The sequence below is a fragment of the Staurois parvus genome, unplaced genomic scaffold (assembly GCF_062004578.1).
Source record: "Staurois parvus isolate SC_StPar_1 unplaced genomic scaffold, SC_StPar_1.0 ptg000014l, whole genome shotgun sequence".
In the NCBI taxonomy this organism is placed as follows: Eukaryota; Metazoa; Chordata; class Amphibia; order Anura; family Ranidae; genus Staurois; species Staurois parvus.
In genome coordinates this window covers 9,896,567-9,914,220 of record NW_028317810.1, presented here as the reverse complement: position 1 = coordinate 9,914,220, position 17,654 = coordinate 9,896,567, and the positions used below count along the sequence as shown (strand labels likewise).

The window sequence follows — 17,654 nt, the reverse complement described above, 5'->3', positions numbered from 1 at the left end:
ATTTAGATTTTCAGCAGGAAATTTCATTCTGCAAATAGGATTGTAATAACCAAAACGTATAAGTACAGCATAACCAAAGAAACGTACCAACAAGAAACCAGCTTCATACATACATTTGACTGAAAAAACATGTTCTTGGATCAATGTGAATATTTAAAATAAAAACTTTTTTGTTCAGATTTTTTTTTTGCACCAAGTACATCATGTAATTTATTTTTAATATAGTATAGAGTATACTACTATTTAATATGGGATTACAAAAACATTTTAGTTTCATAATAAGTGCTGCACATCAAGCATAGCAAGCACGCAGACTTTTTTTTGCAGAGGTCATACTTCTAACTGGAAAAGTACTCTTTAACCCCCCTGGCAGTATTCCGGAGTGTAGCTCAGGGTAAAGTTTCAGTACCACAAGCGGTAACCCCGAGCTACACTTGGGCTTACCATGCGGCGCTGCTGCGGGATCTCTCGATCACTTACCTTGTCCTGCACTACCGCGATCTGCCTCCTGCAGTGTCCCTGGCAATGTAATCCGGCGGATGCCGGTATCTGTCATCTGTGTTCCGTTCCCTGCGACGCCGGGACGTACGGGGATGGAGCTGGCGGGAAATTTGAAAATGACAAAAAGTGACATTCACTAAATACACTAAAATCACATAGTAAAACATAACTGTATCAAAGCATTTCACATACATTTTGTCCCGAGTGCTTTGTCCTGTGCCCTGCCTGCATTTTTACTGTTCTTTTTGCCTGGAAACTGAGAAACGTCCATGGCGTCCAAAAAGCGTCCCTTAAAGTCAAAAGCGGTTTAGATCAGCTAGAGAACAGCGATAGTAAATCAGAAGCACTTGCAGAATTGAGTGATAATGATTTGTGGGGAAATTCGTCATCGGACACTGAAAACGATTTTGCGACTTTGCTCAGCGATATGCAAACTTGGCGCTACATTTCAAATTTCAGTGTTTTTGGTTTGATTATATTATTGAATTAAATTTATTATTATTACATAATTATTTTTTATGATTATTAAATTTTAATTTATGCTTTCGTGTTTCAAATTGTAACATACCCGGGATGTTTACTAGACTCTTGTTCGGACAGATTTCAGTGAGTTATTCCTAAAAATTACAGGCCTACAATAAAAAAACAACATATTTCCATGCAAAAAAAGTACCGCTTTGAGCACAGAAATATGGACATAATCATACCGCTAAGGAGGTTAACATCCTCCCTCTGTTTTGGGCTACTGACATCTTTAACCTCCCTGGCGGTATGATTATTTCCGATTTTTGGTGCTGAAAGCGGTACCATTATTTTGCATGGAAATTTGGCGTTTTATATTGTAGGCCTGTAATTCTTAGGAATAACTCACTTAAATATTTCCAAACCAGAGTCTAGTAGACATCTCGGGCAAAAAAAATGCATTGATTGAATAAAAATGTAAAAAAATAAAAAAAACTTTCTATGTATGCTTTTGGCCTTCCCAATCATACACCGTAGTTCTTTATAACATCTCGGGTATGATAAAGTTTGAAACATAAAATCATAAATTATAATATAATAAATAATTATAAAGAATAACAAATAATAATATAGTAATAATACTCTTTATTCAATACATTTTAGTAAATAATATAATCAAAAACACTGACATGTTTTTTTGGCCAAACAAGGATGCAATATTAGTAGTCATATTGCTTCAGTAAACGTCCCGGGTATGGAAAATTTTAAAACATGGTACAGCACAAAGTCCAACGTCACAATCAGGACAATAGAACCGGGTTTCTTTTCTGATTTTCTTTCCAGTGTTGTCACGTTTAGAGCAGCAAACCACACACATCCTTGTGGGTGCAGACTTCTTTTTCGTTGGTGGAATGTGGTCCATAAAGTGACGACCAGTCAGGCGTTCCGGGTTCACAACGGCAGCAGCACGACGTCCAGATCTATTTACAGTCGTTGGTGTTTGGTGCTTGAGAAATATAAGTTCGGCAACTTTCCAAATGAAGTCTGCATGAACCACAGGCTTGTCACTCTTTTTTTTGAGCAGAATGAATGCATTCCATAAACACTGTTCAAGAAGATGCCTGAAGATTTTTTTGTAATATTTTTTTTGTTGTTTTCTCATTGCTGGATAAAATGTCATGGCCTGGTCAGATCTGTCCACACCTCCCATGGTGTTGTTGTAATCCATCACGACTTGTGGTTTCATTACGTCTTTTCCACCTTTTGTGTGTACCATGACAGTAGAGGTGTTGTGAATAGTACTCATTAGGGACACATCTTTTTTGTCGCGCCATCTCAGTGCCATCATTTTGCCTTTCTGCCAGGCAACTATTTCTCCTGCCTTGAGCTTTTTATTGCCAAAGGTTGGTGGCATGTCACGCCGGTTAGCCCTAACGGTCCCATATGCATCCGTCTTGTTGTGTAGAAGGAACTCATAGAGTTCTGGGGAAGTGTAGAAATTATCTGTGGTTACACAATAGCCCTGATTCAGCAATGGCTCAATCAAAGTAAGAACCGAAGCAGTTGCCATTCCATAATTACTGAATCGTTCGTTGAATTTGGTTCCTTTCCCGGTGTATAGGACCGAATTCCATATGTAACCAGTGCTTGATTCACATAGCATGAATGATTTTATGCCAAATCGTGCTCTCTTTGACGCCATATACTGTATCCAGCTGAGTCTTCCTTTGTAGGCCATTAGACTTTCGTCAATACTAATGTCTCTATCTGGTACATAGGTCTGCTGGAATGTTTTCACAATAATTTGATAAACCTCCCAAATCTTTTTGAGTTTTGGAGCTGGATGAGAAGTCTCCTCATATTCTTCATTATTTGCAAAGTGCAAATATTTCATTATCAGAGAAAATTTGTATTCTGACATGACCGTGCCAAAAAAAGGAGTGGCTAGTAATTTGTTGGTTGTCCAATACCACTTCTGCAGGGGTTTCCCCACCACTCCCTGAAGTATTATTAGGCCCAGAAACTTCCAGATGTCCTCTTTGGTCACTGGTTCCCACTTTCTGCTCCTTGAAAACCTCTGATGCATAGCAGCATGTTGCTCCTGGTACCGATTTGTCTCCGTAACAATTTTTTCAATAAGCTCATCGGTCAAAAAGAGTTGGAGGTATGCCAAGGGGTTGTCATCCTCAACATCCACTTTGATACCAGGTGATCCAGTAAACGGGAATCTTGGGGGCGCTACGTGCTCCGTACCGCAGTCAATCGAGCACCAAGTCCGCACATCGCTGGGCACAGTCGCAGGATCATCGCTGAAATCGCTTTCTGTGTCTGATGACGAACTTCCCCATGAATCACTATCACTCAATTCAGCAAGTGATTCTGTATCGCTGTCGCTGTTTTCCAGCAGGTCATATACCGCTTTTGAGGTGGAGGCGCGCTTTTTTGATGCCATGGTTGTTCTGCAGTTTCCAGACACAAAAGTACAGTAAAACTGGCAAGGGCACTGGAGAAAGCACTGGGGGGCAAACTTAGGTCAATTTATTTTATTTAGTAATGTAATCCAAAAGGATTACAATGTATCAGTGTGTTTGTGCATTATAATTTTTGAATTTGCCGCCGGTTCCGCCCCCCTGCGTCGTGACGCTCGCAGGGAACGGAAGCCAGGGCACACAGAGCATCGTGCAGAAGATCCGGCCGCCGTACACTGCGGGAATACATCGCGGAATCCCGGGGACAAGGTAATTAATCTCGTTCAGGATCCAGCGATGCAATCCCGAGTGTGGCTCGGGGTTACCGCTAATGGTACTGAAATTCCACCCCGAGCCACACTCGGGAATACCGCCAGGGAGGTTAAAGAATAAGTTCACCTTTTGGGAAAAAATAATAAATGCACATTTTTTTGCAGGTAGAAAAATGTGCATTTTTTAATTTTGTTTTCAGGAGCCTGGAAAGCATTGCACCAGTGATCAGTAGATCGCTGATGCCATGCAGATCTCCTGCAGATCTGCCAAAATATTTGCTTGCCATACGGGATGTAAGGACAAGCAGATATTCTGACAGGAGGAATGAATTAACTACCATGGTGCTTCACAGCGCCATGGTAGTCCATTGAGGACTACAAGCTGACAACCACTAAGGCTGCCGGGACTTGTAGTCTCTCATTCACAGATGACTGTGAATGAGTGACTCGGCCGTATGGGCGGAGCACCACACAGCCACAATTTTTTAAAATTTGACAGCGAGGGGGGAGAGAAGCCCCCGCTAGCTGTCAAAGCGGGGGGGCGGTCTGAACGAGGGGGGGGCGGTCTGAATATGGGTGTAACATGTTACGAAAAGTGAACTTATCCTTTAAATATCCTGTATCCAGTCAATGGCTCGCAACCTGAAAAAAATATTCCCTTGTTGATATACATTCTACATCTGCAGCATGGACTTTGGTGACTAAAGATTAACATTTTTTTTAACTGGTTGATCAAGCAAAAGGGTTAGCATTATAGCAAGAGATATGCATTTTACTCCTCATCGGTGCTAGTTTTTATACTCTGTAAATAGCTTGCCACACCTGCCAGCTAGTTAGCTCATATCATGATGTTTTTGACACAGATACCCTTTAAATGATTTATGGTCAATCTTCAAATATTGCAGCCTAGGGAGTGTAAGAAGTGAGTCCGAGGGCAGAAGTGACATGCTTATGAAGCAGTTTAGATATTATTTCACTTCCTCAAAAGTGTACATACAAAGGAAAAAAGCCAAATATATTACAATGTTTTGGAATTGCCTAGGCATCTGTATACTTTCTTTTTACTTATGACATTATCTGACACTCATATTCAGACATCAGTGATATAGTTAACACTCAGGGGCCCTTTACTTTTTAATGCCAGCCTCCTCCCCCACATGCTCTTCTCTACAGCAAAATTTTTGGTAGTAATCATGAAAATAAAATTAATACTAATATTATGCAAAAAGCTGACCGTGAAGATGACAGTGACAGCTGACAGTGAATCTGAATATTGTACATATAATCATATATTTTTTTTTAATGTGAGGTTTTAATAGTGTCACATACAGTGCGACAGATAGGGATAACAACAGCTTGCTAAATGAAATGGGTAGCACAGTGGCTAAATGGTTAGCACTGTCACCTGGCATTTTTTTAAATCCCAACCACGGCACCACCTGCCTGGAGTTTGCATGCACTCCCTGTGCATGGGTGGGTTTTCTCTGGGTGCTCCAGTTTCCTCCCACGCTCCAAAGACATGCTGGTAGGTTAATTGACCCCTGTCAGTCAGGGACTGATGTTAATGTGCAATATATACAGTTGCAAGAAAAAGTATGTGAACCCCTTGGGATTATGTGGAGTTTTGCATGAATTGGGCATAAAATGTGCTCTGAACATCATCTAAGTCACAACAGTAGAAGAACACAGTCTGCTGAACATAATACTACACAAACATTAGATGTTGCCATGGTTTAATTGCACATAACATGTAAACATTCACAGTGCAGGGAGGAAAAAGTATGTGAACCTTTGGACTTAATAACTGGTTGACCCTCCTTTGGCAGCAATAACCTCAACCAAACGTTTCCTGTAGTTGCAGATCAGACCTGCACAACGATCTGGAGTCATTTTGGACCACTCCTCTTCACAAAACTGTTTCAGTGTAGCAATATTCTTGGGATGCCTGGTGTGAATCGCTCTCTTAAGGTCATGCCACAGCATTTCAATCGGGTTGAGGTCAGGACTCTGACTGGGCCACTCCAGAAGGCGTATTCTGTGCTGTTGCAGCCATTGTTTTGTTGAATTACTTGTATGCTTTGGGTCATTGTCCTGTTGCATCACCCATCCTCTGCGGAGCTTCAGTTGGCGGACAGATGGTCGTACGTTTTCCTGCAAAATGTCTTGATAAACTCTGGAATTCATTTTCCCATCAATGACAACAATCCGTCCAGGTCCTGAGGCAGCAAAGCAGCCCCAAACCATGATGCTCCCTCCGCCATGTTTTACAGTGGGGATGAGGTTTTGATGTTGGTGTGCTGTGCCTTTTTTTCTCCACACATAGTGTTGTGTGTTCTTCCCAAACAACTCAATCTTGGTTTCATCTGTCCACAGTATATTTTGCCAGTAGTGCTGTGGAACATCCAGGTGCTCTTTTGCAAACTTCAAACGTGCTGCAATATTCTTTTTGGACAGCAATGGCTTCCTCCATGGTGTCCTCCCATGTACTCCATTCTTGTTTAATGTTTTCCTTATTGTAGATGTGTCATCAAAAATGTTAGCATGTGCCAGAGATTTCTGTAGGTCTTTAGCCGACACTCTGGGATTCTTCTTTACCTCATGCAGAATTCTGCGCTGTGCTTTTGCAGTCATTTTTACAGGACGACCACGCCTAGGGAGAGTAGCAACAGTGCTTAACTTTCTCCATTTGTAGACAGTCTGTCTTACCGTGGACACATGAACATCAAGGCTTTTGGAGATACTTTTGTAACCCTTTCCAGCTTCATGCAAGTCAACAATTCTTGATGGTAGGTCTTCTGAGAGCTCTTTTCTGCGAGGCATGGTTCACATCAGACAGTGCTTCTTGAAACCAGTAAACCCAAAACAGGTGTGTGTTTTTTAAGGGAAGGACAGCTGTCAGCAACACATCCAATATCATCACACTGATTGGAGTCAACGTTGGCTCACTCCTGGCTCCAATTAGCTCTGGGAGAAGTCATTAAGCTAGGGCCTCACATACTTTTTCCTCCCTGCACTGTGAATGTTTACATGTTATGTGCAATTAAACCATGGCAACATCTAATGTTTGTGTAGTATTATGTTCAGCAGACTGTGTTCTTCTTTTGTTGTGACTTAGATGATGTTCAGAGCACATTTTATGGTCAATTCATGCAAAACTCCACATAATCCCAAGGGGTTCACATACTTTTTCTTGCAACTGTATATGTAAAGCACTGCATAAATTGATGGTGCTATATAAGAACTTGTAAGAAAAAATAAAATAAAATTCAAGGATGTAATAGTGGCACACATAGTGCACTGTGTCTACACCTCCTCCAGAGACATTCTTCACTCTACATCATCTACACCTCCTCCAGAGAAATTCCTCACTCTGCATCGTCTACACCTTATCCAGAGACATTCCTAACTCTAAGTCATCTACACCTTCCCCAGAGACATTCCTCACTCTGCATCATCTACACCTCCTCCAGAGACATTCCTCACTCTGCATCATCTACACCTCCTCCAGAGACATTCCTCACTCTGCATCATCTACACCTTCTCCATAGACATTCCTCACTCTGCATCGTCTACACCTACTCCAGAGACATTCCTCACTTTACATCGTCTACACCTTCTCCAGAGACATTCCTCACTCTGCATCTGCATCGTCTACACCTTCTCCAGAGACATTCCTCACTCTACCTCACTGCATCATCTACACCTCCTCTAGAGACATTCCTCACTCTGCATCATCTACACCTTCTCCAGAGACATTCCTCACATTGTCTACACCTTCTCCAGAGACATTCCTCACTCTGCATCGTCTACACCTACTGCAGAGACATTCCTCACTCTACATCCTCTACACCTTCTCCAGAGACATTCCTCACTCTGCATCTGCTTCGTCTACACCTTCTCCAGAGACATTCCTCACTTTTCCTCACTCTGCATCATCTACACCTCCTCCAGAGACATTCCTCACTCTGCATCATCTACACCTTCTCCAGAGACATTCCTCACTCTGCATCGTCTACACCTCCTCCAGAGACATTCCTCACTCTGCATCATCTACACCTAATCCAGAGACATTCCTCACTCTTCATCATCTACACCTCCTCCAGAGACATTCCTCACTCTGCATCATCTACACCTCCAGAGACATTCCTCACTCTGGATCATCTACACCTCCTCCAGAGACATTACTCACTCTGCATCGTTTACACCTCCTCCAGAGATATTCCTCACTCTGCATCGTCTACACCTCGTCCAGAGACATTCCTCACTCTGCATCGTCTACACCTTCTCCAAAGACATTCCTCACTCTGCATCATCTACACCTTCTCCAGAGACATTCCTCACTCTGCATCGTCTACACCTTCTCCAGAGACATTCCTCACTCTGCATCGTCTACACCTTCTCCAGAGACATTCCTCACTCTGCATCATCTACACCTTCTCCAGAGACATTCCTCACTCTGCATCATCTACACATCCTCCAGAGACATTCCTCACTCTTCCTCACTCTGCATAAACTACACCTCCTCCAGAGACATTCCTCACTCTGCATTGTCTACACCTCCTCCAGAGAGATTCCTCACTCTGCATCGTCTACAGCTCATCCAGAGACATTCCTCACTCTGCATCGTCTACACCTCCTCCAAAGATATTCCTCACTCTACATCGTCTACACCTTCTCCAGAGACATTCCTCACTCTGCATTGTCTACACCTTCTCCAGAGACATTCCTCACTCTGCATCGTCTACACCTCCTCCAGAGACATTCCTCACTCTTCCTCACTCTGCATCATCTACAGCTCCTCCAGAGACATTCCTCACTCTGCATCATCTACACCTCCTCCAGAGACATTCCTCACTCTGCATGGTCTACACCTTCTCCAGAGACATTCCTCACTCTGCATCGTCAACACCTTCTCCAGAGACATTCCTCACTCTTCCTCACTCTGCATCATCTACACCTCCTCCAGAGACATTCCTCACTCTGCATCATCTACACCTCGTCCAGAGACAATTCTCACTCTACATTGTCTACACCTTTACCATATTTCTTTATTATTGTTGGCTCACAGCATCTAATAATTAAAGTGGAACTTCACTCTCTCAATCAGTATTGACTATTTTTAATTCCCATTCTGTTAACATTAGTAAATAGATAGGAAAGTATTATTATTATTATTTTTATTATAATACAGGATGGATGGCTGAGTTTGCTTTGAATATTAACAATGAATTAAATAGCATTTTTGGCTTGTGGTGCTCAGATGTAGTGCAGTTCCAATTTAATTATAAACCTGGTAAAGGGGTTATACAAGACATATAAGGTTGGTCACTTTAGCTGACTTCATGCTATAGGAATATCATTGTAAACTGACTATATGGACAAGCCAGCCCACCTATTTCCTTTCAGGAATGTGCCATTTTCCTTAGAAGGTCATTTTCTCCAGTGGGGTTAGCCATTTCCTTACATTGAAGTCCTATATATACTATGGGAAAGGTTTGGAGTAAAATCTCACCTCAGAGTTGCCATTAGGCATGCGTCTGAAACTGGTCATCAGCTACGCCATTATGGGTGGACTCCATGGCAAAACAGCATCTTTTGTTAAGTATTCTTGTTATATTTTCTAATATTGTCATCTGTATATGTCATTCCTTTTATTAAATTTTATACTTGTAAGTATTTGTGTGATTTCTCTTTGCACATATATAATACAACCCCAAAAACGTAAACTAACATGTATCCGTGATGAAATAATTGTCTACACCTTCTCCAGAGACATTTCTCACTCTGCATCATCTACAACTCCAGAGACATTCCTCACTCTTCCTCACTCTGCATCATCTAAACCTCCTCCAGAGACATTTCTCACTCTGCATCATCTACACCTCCTCCAGAGACATTTCTCACTCTGCATCATCTAGACCTCCTCCAGAGACATTTCTCACTCTGCATCATCTACACTTCCTCCAGAGACATTCCTCACTCTGCATCATCTACACCTCCTCCAGAGACATTCCTCACTCTTCCTCACTCTGCATCTTCTACACCTCCTCCAAAGACATTCCTCAATCTGCATCGTCTACACCTTCTCCAGAGACATTCCTCATTCTGCATCATCTACACCTTCTCCAGAGACATTCCTCACTCTGCATCTTCTACACCTCCTCCAGAGACATTCCTCACTCTGTATCTTCTACACCTCCTCCAAAGACATTCCTCAATCTGCATCGTCTACACCTTCTCCATAGACATTCCTCACTCTGCATCGTCTACACCTTCTCCAGAGACATTCCTCATTCTGCATCGTCTGCACCTCCAGAGACATTCCTCACTCTGCATCATCTACACCTTCTCCAGAGACATTCCTCACTCTGCATCGTCTACACCTTCTCCATAGACATTCCTCACTCTGCATCATCTACACCTTCTCCAGAGACATTCCTCATTCTGCATCGTCTGCACCTCCAGAGACATTCCTCACTCTGCATCATCTACACCTTCTCCAGAGACATTCCTCACTCTGCATCGTCTACACCTTATCCAGAGACATTCCTCACTCTGCATCGTCTACACCTTCTCCGGAGACATTCCTCACTCTGCACCGTCTACACCTTCTCCAGAGACATTCCTCACTCTGCATCTTCTACACCTTCTCCAGAGACATTCCTCACTGTGCATCGTTTACACCTCCTCCAGAGACATTCTTCACTCTTCCTCACTCTGCATCATCTACACCTCCTCCAGAGACAATTCTCACTCTACATTGTCTACACCTTTACCATATTTCTTTATTATTGTTGGCTCACAGCATCTAATAATTAAAGTGGAACTTCACTCTCTCAATCAGTATTGACTATTTTTAATCCTCATGCTGTTAACATTAGTAAATAGATAGGAAAGTATTATTATTATTATACAGGATTTATATCCTGTATATCATATTTACTTGTTTTAAACTATATTTTTTTACATTTCTTCGGTTACTTCCTGGTTTCCTACCAAGGCAAATGATGTCATACATCCCAGCAGTTTTCAGGAGAAGAGGGAGGGTCCTCAGCTCAGCCAGAGCCTGAGCTAAGGGCAGTTGGATTCCAGGAAGTAAATGCTACATGAATCATCTGCCCTTACTCAAGATGGCCACTGCCAGAAATGCCAGGGGTGTTTTTCAAAATTATTTTTCTGCAAAATAAAGCATGGGGACATGGATGGATGGCTGCGTTTGCTTTGAATAATAACAATGAATTAAATAGCATTTTTGGACTGTGGTGCTCATATGTAGTACATTTTCTCCAGTGGGGTGGGTTAGCCATTTCTTTACATTGAAGTCCTATATATACTATGGGAAAGGTTTGGAGTAACATCTCACATCAGAGTTGCCATTAGGCATGTGTCTGAAACTGGTCGTCAGCTACGCCATTATGGGTGGACTCCATGGCGAAACAGCCTCTTTAGTTAAGTATTCTTGTTATGTTTTCTAATATTGTCATCTGTATATGTCATTCCTTTTAATACATTTTATACTTGTAAGTATTTGTGTGATTTCTCTTTGCACATATAGAATCCACCCCGAAAAATATAAACCAACATGTATCAGGGATTAAATAATTGTCTACACCGTCTGCAGAGACATTCCTAACTCTCTGCATTGTATACACCTCAGCTGGAGACATTCCTTACTCTGCAGCAAAGTATCTCCAGAGACATTTCTTACTCTGCAGTGGCTTCCTAGTTCATAGATATTGATCTTTGCAACATCCAGGTCCCCCTCCACAAACACTCCTCACTTAGTGTCCCTACCTCTCCAGAGATTCCTCAGTTTGCAGTGCCCAACCCCCTGCAAACCCATTCTTCACCCTGTCTACCCACCTCCAGAGATCAAGCACACTCCATAAATATTCCTCCCTTACAGAGACATAGCTTACTCTTTCTTGTTCCCACTGCACATAGCTTTTTAAGCTTTGCCCTCTCCACAGATCTGTCTCACTAATGTCTGGCTCATAGTTTGGTTGCATAGCATTCAGGGTAGTGCAAATTCCAGCAGTGACCTTCCCCACTGAACAGAAGAAAAGAAGATTTCAAACCTTAAATTCCAGAGCCTGAAATGCCACTGAAGTTCTGGGATGTGATCATTGAATGTTGGGGGAAAATGCGCTTCATCTCAACTTCAAGAAGACTTGGAGGCCCGAGCCTAGAAATTTTAACACCATTGTAACTTTGGAAACATATTGAATTAGATATACATTAAAATCCTAAGGATAGCATGCCATAATGTGTCAAATACTGATAATAATTTGGATCAGTGCATTGTAAGTGTTTTATGTTTAACAAAAATCCTGTTATCATTAGGAGGTTTGTTCAATAAAATTTGAATTGTACTCTTAATAGTTGATAACATGAGAATTATGCTGAATGTTATTTACATCGATTATTTAGGTAAATGAGAAAAATATAATTTGGATAATAATTTGGAACAGGGTGTTTACATAGATCTTAATAGCAGTCATTAAGTGTCTTCCTGGTAAACATTCAAGTTTTTGATGTGCTTGATATGTTATGAAGGTGGGGTCTCACAGCAGCAGAGGGAAAGAGCCAGCAAATAAATATACCTGCACTGGGGGAAAAAACATTACTGAAACTGGCGTAGTATGAGATGTCAAATGGTTGTTCACTCATTGTTAGAGGTAAAACTGTAGAGCGTGTCAAACACAAGATCTGCAGGCCGAATCCGGCCGGCCAGGCCAATCTATGTGGACCTCACACTCCTTCAGCTGTGGTACCTCCCTCATCTCTGCACCCACCTTGTTTCAGCAGTCAGCAACAGAGAGGAGGAGAGAACTCCTCCACCAAATCCTGCACTGCTCTGTGTAGCCATGGAGAAGCTTGTTTCTGTCCTCACGTCTCAGCAATCGGCAGCAGAGAGGACCACAGAACTCCTCCTACCGATTCTGCACCTCTCTGTGCAGTTGCAGCACCCCTTGGTCTAAGCATTCAGCAGTTTACTTCATCCCTCCTCCTGTCCTCCTCCAGACTCTACACTTTCTGCATCCCTGTTCTGCACCCAGCTTCTTGCCGGCAGCAGCACAAGGTAAGGATGATGCACTGTGATATAAGGAAGGGTGGGGAACTCTTGACTTTTGATGGTGGGTTTGATGGGCTCTTTAAAGTTGATCCTTTGAAACAAAGGGAAAAAAATAGCTGATTCAGGTAGACACCCTTTAAATTCCTGAACAGCAGCCCTGATTATTATAATTATTTAAATATTTAGCTCTCCAATCCAGCCTATTGGGTGTGGAAAAGGATGAAGTGATGGAATACAACTTAAGCACCACCCACAAATAAAACAGTGTTTCTTTAATGGCAGTCATTTGCACAAGTGGGTCAGCTAGTAAAGGTCCACATAACATGTTAAATTTATGACCAAGCTTAGGCCTAGTTCACACTGGCATTGAAAACAGATGTTTGCGTGACGTTTTTACCGCTCCTCAAACGCCTATGCAAATGATATTATGGGTAGCACACAGTGCTGTTCACATTATCAAAGCATGAAGCATTAGTGTCGCATCGCTTCAATATTGAAGCCTCATGTTGAGTCAGGAGGAGTTTGAAGCCTTTCAACGCCTCCCATTCAAGTCTATGGTGACACTCCTCAAACAAACTAGCAGGCGTTTGTGGGGCAGTTATGGTGCGGTAGCAACGCGTTCATTTTTTAGTTTGTGGTGTGGTTTTAACGCATGTCAACGCTTATAAAATGCTTCAAAACTGCACATAGGATGTTTGAGGAGCGTTTTTAACACTTGTAAAAAGCCAGTCGAACCCCCATACTAAAGTTCATTATCCCCTGTCCAATGCCCATATTAATGCTCATTAACACCTGTCTAACGCCCATACTAAAGCTCATTATTGCCTGTCCAATGCCCATATTAATGGTCATTAACACCTGTCTAAAGCCCATACTAAAGCTCATTAACGCCTGTCTAATGCCCATACTAAAGCTTATTAACGCCTGTCTAATGCCCATACTAAAGCTCATTAACGCCTGCCTAATGCCCATACTAAAGCTCATTAACGCCTGTCTAATGCCCATACTAAAGCTATAGGAGAAATTTAGTCAAATGTGAACAAGCCCTAACAGCTTAAGATGGGACAATAGTGAATGACTAGAGATGGGCATGTACAGTATATCCACTTTGTATTGTCCTTTTTCGTCATTGTAACAAAGTGTATTATTCTGGAATATGTTAATAATGTTTGGGGTTTTTTAAGTTTAGTCTGGAGGATAAAATGAACTTTGTATCCTACAGTTCTTTGAGTTCTACAATGTTGCAATTGCTGTGCTGCAGCTGTAATCTGACCATTGGATGTCTTATCTGCTGTCCATCACCAGATATAGAGGACTTTGACAAGCTTCTAAGTTTCTAAACTCCTGGAAAATAAAGTTTGGTGTTCATATCTGTTCCTGTGCTTTCAAATAGTGGAAAGAAAAGAAGATTTCAAACCTTAAATTCCAGAGCCTGAAATTCCACTGAAGGTCTGGGATGTGATCGTTGAATATTGGGGAAAATGAGCTTCATCTCAACTTCAGGAAGACTTGGAGGCACCATGTACAGCCCGAGCCTAGAAATTTTAACACCATTGTAACTTTGGAAACATACTGCATTAGAAATACATTAAAGTCCTAAAGATAACATGCCATAATGTGTAAAATACTGAATAATAGAGCATGCTTACTTTTCAGTGTATACTTAGATCTTAACACAAGTCATGAAATGTCTTCCTGGTAAACATCAAGTTTTTGATGTGCTTGATATGATATGAAGGTGGGGTCTCACAGCAGCAGAGGGAAAGAGGCAGCAAATAAATAAACCTGCAAACATTACTGAAATTGGCATAGTATGAGATGTCAAATGGTTGTTCACTCATCCTTAGAGGTAAAGCTGTAGAGTGCGTGTCATATACAAGACCTGCAGGCCAAATCCGTCCCACCAGGCCATTCCATGTGGACTTCACAACTCTCCTTCAGCTGCGACACCCCCTCGTCTCTGCCCTCACCTTGTCTCAGCAGTCAGCAGCAGAGAGGAGAGAACTCTTCCACCAAATCCTGTGCTCCTCCATGCAGCCATGGAGAGGCTTGTTTCTGTTCCGTCTCAGCAATTGGCAGCAGAGAGGACAACAGAACTCCTCCTACAGATTCTGCACCTCTCTGTGCAGCCTTAGCACCCCCTGGTCTCAGCATTCAGCAGACTCTGGCAACTGACTTCATCCCTCCTCTTGTCCTCCTCCAAACCCTGCACTTTCTGCATCCATGCTCCACCCCATGGCTTCTTCCTGGCAGCAGCACAAGGTAAGGATGATGCACTGATGTAAGGAAGGGTGAAGGACTCTTGACTTCTGATGGTGGGAGGGTTCTTGACATCTGTTGTAAGGGGGGTGGGGTGCTTCGGACATCTGCTTATACAGTAATTTTGAGAATAATACAATTCTATGCCAGTTGAAAAGGAGGGTCACATACCACTGGTGTCATCCACAAGAGACTTTATTAGAGACTGTTCAAACAGACCCCATGGCAGAACCATGTTCTCTCTGAGGAGTCTCCAAAAAAGTTTCTTGTGGATGATACCAGCAGTGTGCAAACCTCCTTTTTAGACTTGCTGCTAGACTAGACTTTTTAGACTCAACTGCTACAGGACTGGGAGTGGGCTCCGTGGCTGTGTGCACCTGCCCTTCACAGTTTAAATCTTAAAACTTAAACCTATAATAATCTTATGCAGAGGCAATTATTCAATATGATAGAGTAAATACATTTATATAGTCTTACAGATACAACTGGCCCTTGGAGGGCAGCTATAATGCTAATGTGGCCCACAAGGAAATTGCGTTTGACACCCCTGCTGTAGACCCTCAAACAACAGATCTCACTTGACATCTGGCTTGAGCCTTGAAGGTTGTCCACATTGGAAAAATGAGTTTAATGACCAAGGTTCGGATGCGAATCAACACCTAACATTAGACGACAGCTTTGACACATGTCAGGAATTTACCAGTTGAAGTCTACCGACTGTTTCAAAATTCCACCAACCCTTTGCCAACTATATTTTATTATTCTGTTGTCAGTTTAGTCAATTTTTCGAGAAAAAAGTAATTCTGATTGGTCTATACTGGTGTTCAGCAGCCATTGTGTAGAGCAGGGGTGCTCAACCTTTTGAAGAGAGAGGGCCATTTAAGTGATTTGGTATTCTGTCGCAGGCCACAATGAAATTAAATGATTCAGAATTTCAAGTTTTGTAATTTAGTATAATAATAGTATAATGAACATTTTCCTGCTGCAGCTGCTGATTGACAGTGGGAAGGAGAGGAGGAGAAGCTGGCAGCTGCAAGCACACAATAGGATCCTTCAGGAAGATGAGTGGGGGAAGGGTCTGGTTAATATGTCACATTTACCAGCCCCTTCCTTTCCTGAATGAACACATGGGGTGCTCAGCACCGATCACTCACTGTGTTAATTCGTAACTGAAGCCTAGTAAATTGTGTTTTTTTGTGGGGATGGGGGGGGGGCTGTTAGGTTGACTGTATGGGTCCCCGTGGTTTGGGGAGCTCTGTCAGGTTGGCTGTAAGGGGACCCATGGTACAGCAGCCCTGCCTGTACAATGGGTGGTAAGACCAGTGATACAGTGATCCCATGCACATTCAGCTAGACTAATGGCTGCCTATTTTGAATAAATATGTGGGAACTGCACTGAGGGGGTAGAGAGGGGATTTTGATCCCCTGGCATTGGGAGTCTCATACTCAATGGAAAATCCCCTAAGGTAGATAAGACTCACTGACATTCAGTCCATATTACAAGCCTATGGATACAGTGTTCCTAGTGATAGATATTATCCTCCATAGCAATGTGGACCTTATTTTTATGCTAAGTGGAGGATGCAATGATGACATTATGTATGCTCATACCACTTTGGATATTATGCTCAGTTGTCTTGCAGTGATTCAGTACTGACTTGTACAAGTTATTACATCTCAATATTATAACTGTTTATACTTATTACCAAAGATTATTTGAAATCATAATTATAGCATGGACCACAATGGACTACCTCCCAGTGTGGTAACTTTGTGGAATACCGATGGCAGTTATTCAGTACATTTTTATGCACCTGTTAATAGGTGTATGATCAGTGGTGATTTGTGCAGCAAATTAAGGATGGATATATGAGGCCCATATGCATATTGATTCATATTCTTCTCTAACATATAAATAACTGCAAATTACTAACCCAGCATGTTAAACAGACTGATGTTTTTATAGTTTTTAACTGTTATTTCAGTGTTGAAATGATGTGTGTTTAATAAATTGATAACCTTTGATACATTATTTACATCTAACATATTTATTCAGATGGGAACGTCTCTACCAAGGGATATTTTGATACTTTTGAATATTTTATAGGAGTTTTTCAAACCAAAAGTAAAACCACACTTATATAATTGTGTATACAGTATATAAAGACTCTGTGCTATTTTAAATATACTATAAATATAAAAACAACTGTACCTCCTTATACAAAGTCCTGTTGTGACGAAACAGTGCATCGGGAGGCCAGGCCAAGGCCCATACTGGAGCTGAGCAAAAGCTGAAATGCAGTGGTACCAGGCGGGAGGCAATCTTATGCAGCAGTACCAGGTGAAAACAAAGGGGAAAAAGCCCAAGAAAGCTTAAATAAAAGGTGTTTTTAAAGAAATTTGGAGCACTGCATATCTTTTATTTATTTGCTGTCTGAGTACACTGTGATGTGGATGTTTAATTTCAGACACTTTTTCCCAGATATACTTTTTCACTGTATTATTCTATTCATTATTATTGATTGTTACACTGTTTGGTATATGAAACCACGCTGTCTGATATTTATACATACCTGTTACGCTTGTTACCAAGATTGTTGTTAAAAACTAAGAAAA

The 17,654-nt window shown here is 41.7% G+C and overlaps 1 long non-coding RNA gene across 1 annotated transcript; it reads right to left on the bottom strand.

Annotated features, from left to right (window-relative positions):
- Positions 1–478: 478 nt before the first annotated feature.
- On the bottom strand, positions 479–16,866 carry LOC149473522 (uncharacterized). Its single transcript, XR_016312695.1, has 3 exons — positions 14,197–16,866; positions 11,782–11,888; positions 479–599 (listed from the first exon to the last, which is right to left on the bottom strand). It is a non-coding gene; the product is annotated as an uncharacterized LOC149473522 (long non-coding RNA).
- Positions 16,867–17,654: the final 788 nt, after the last annotated feature.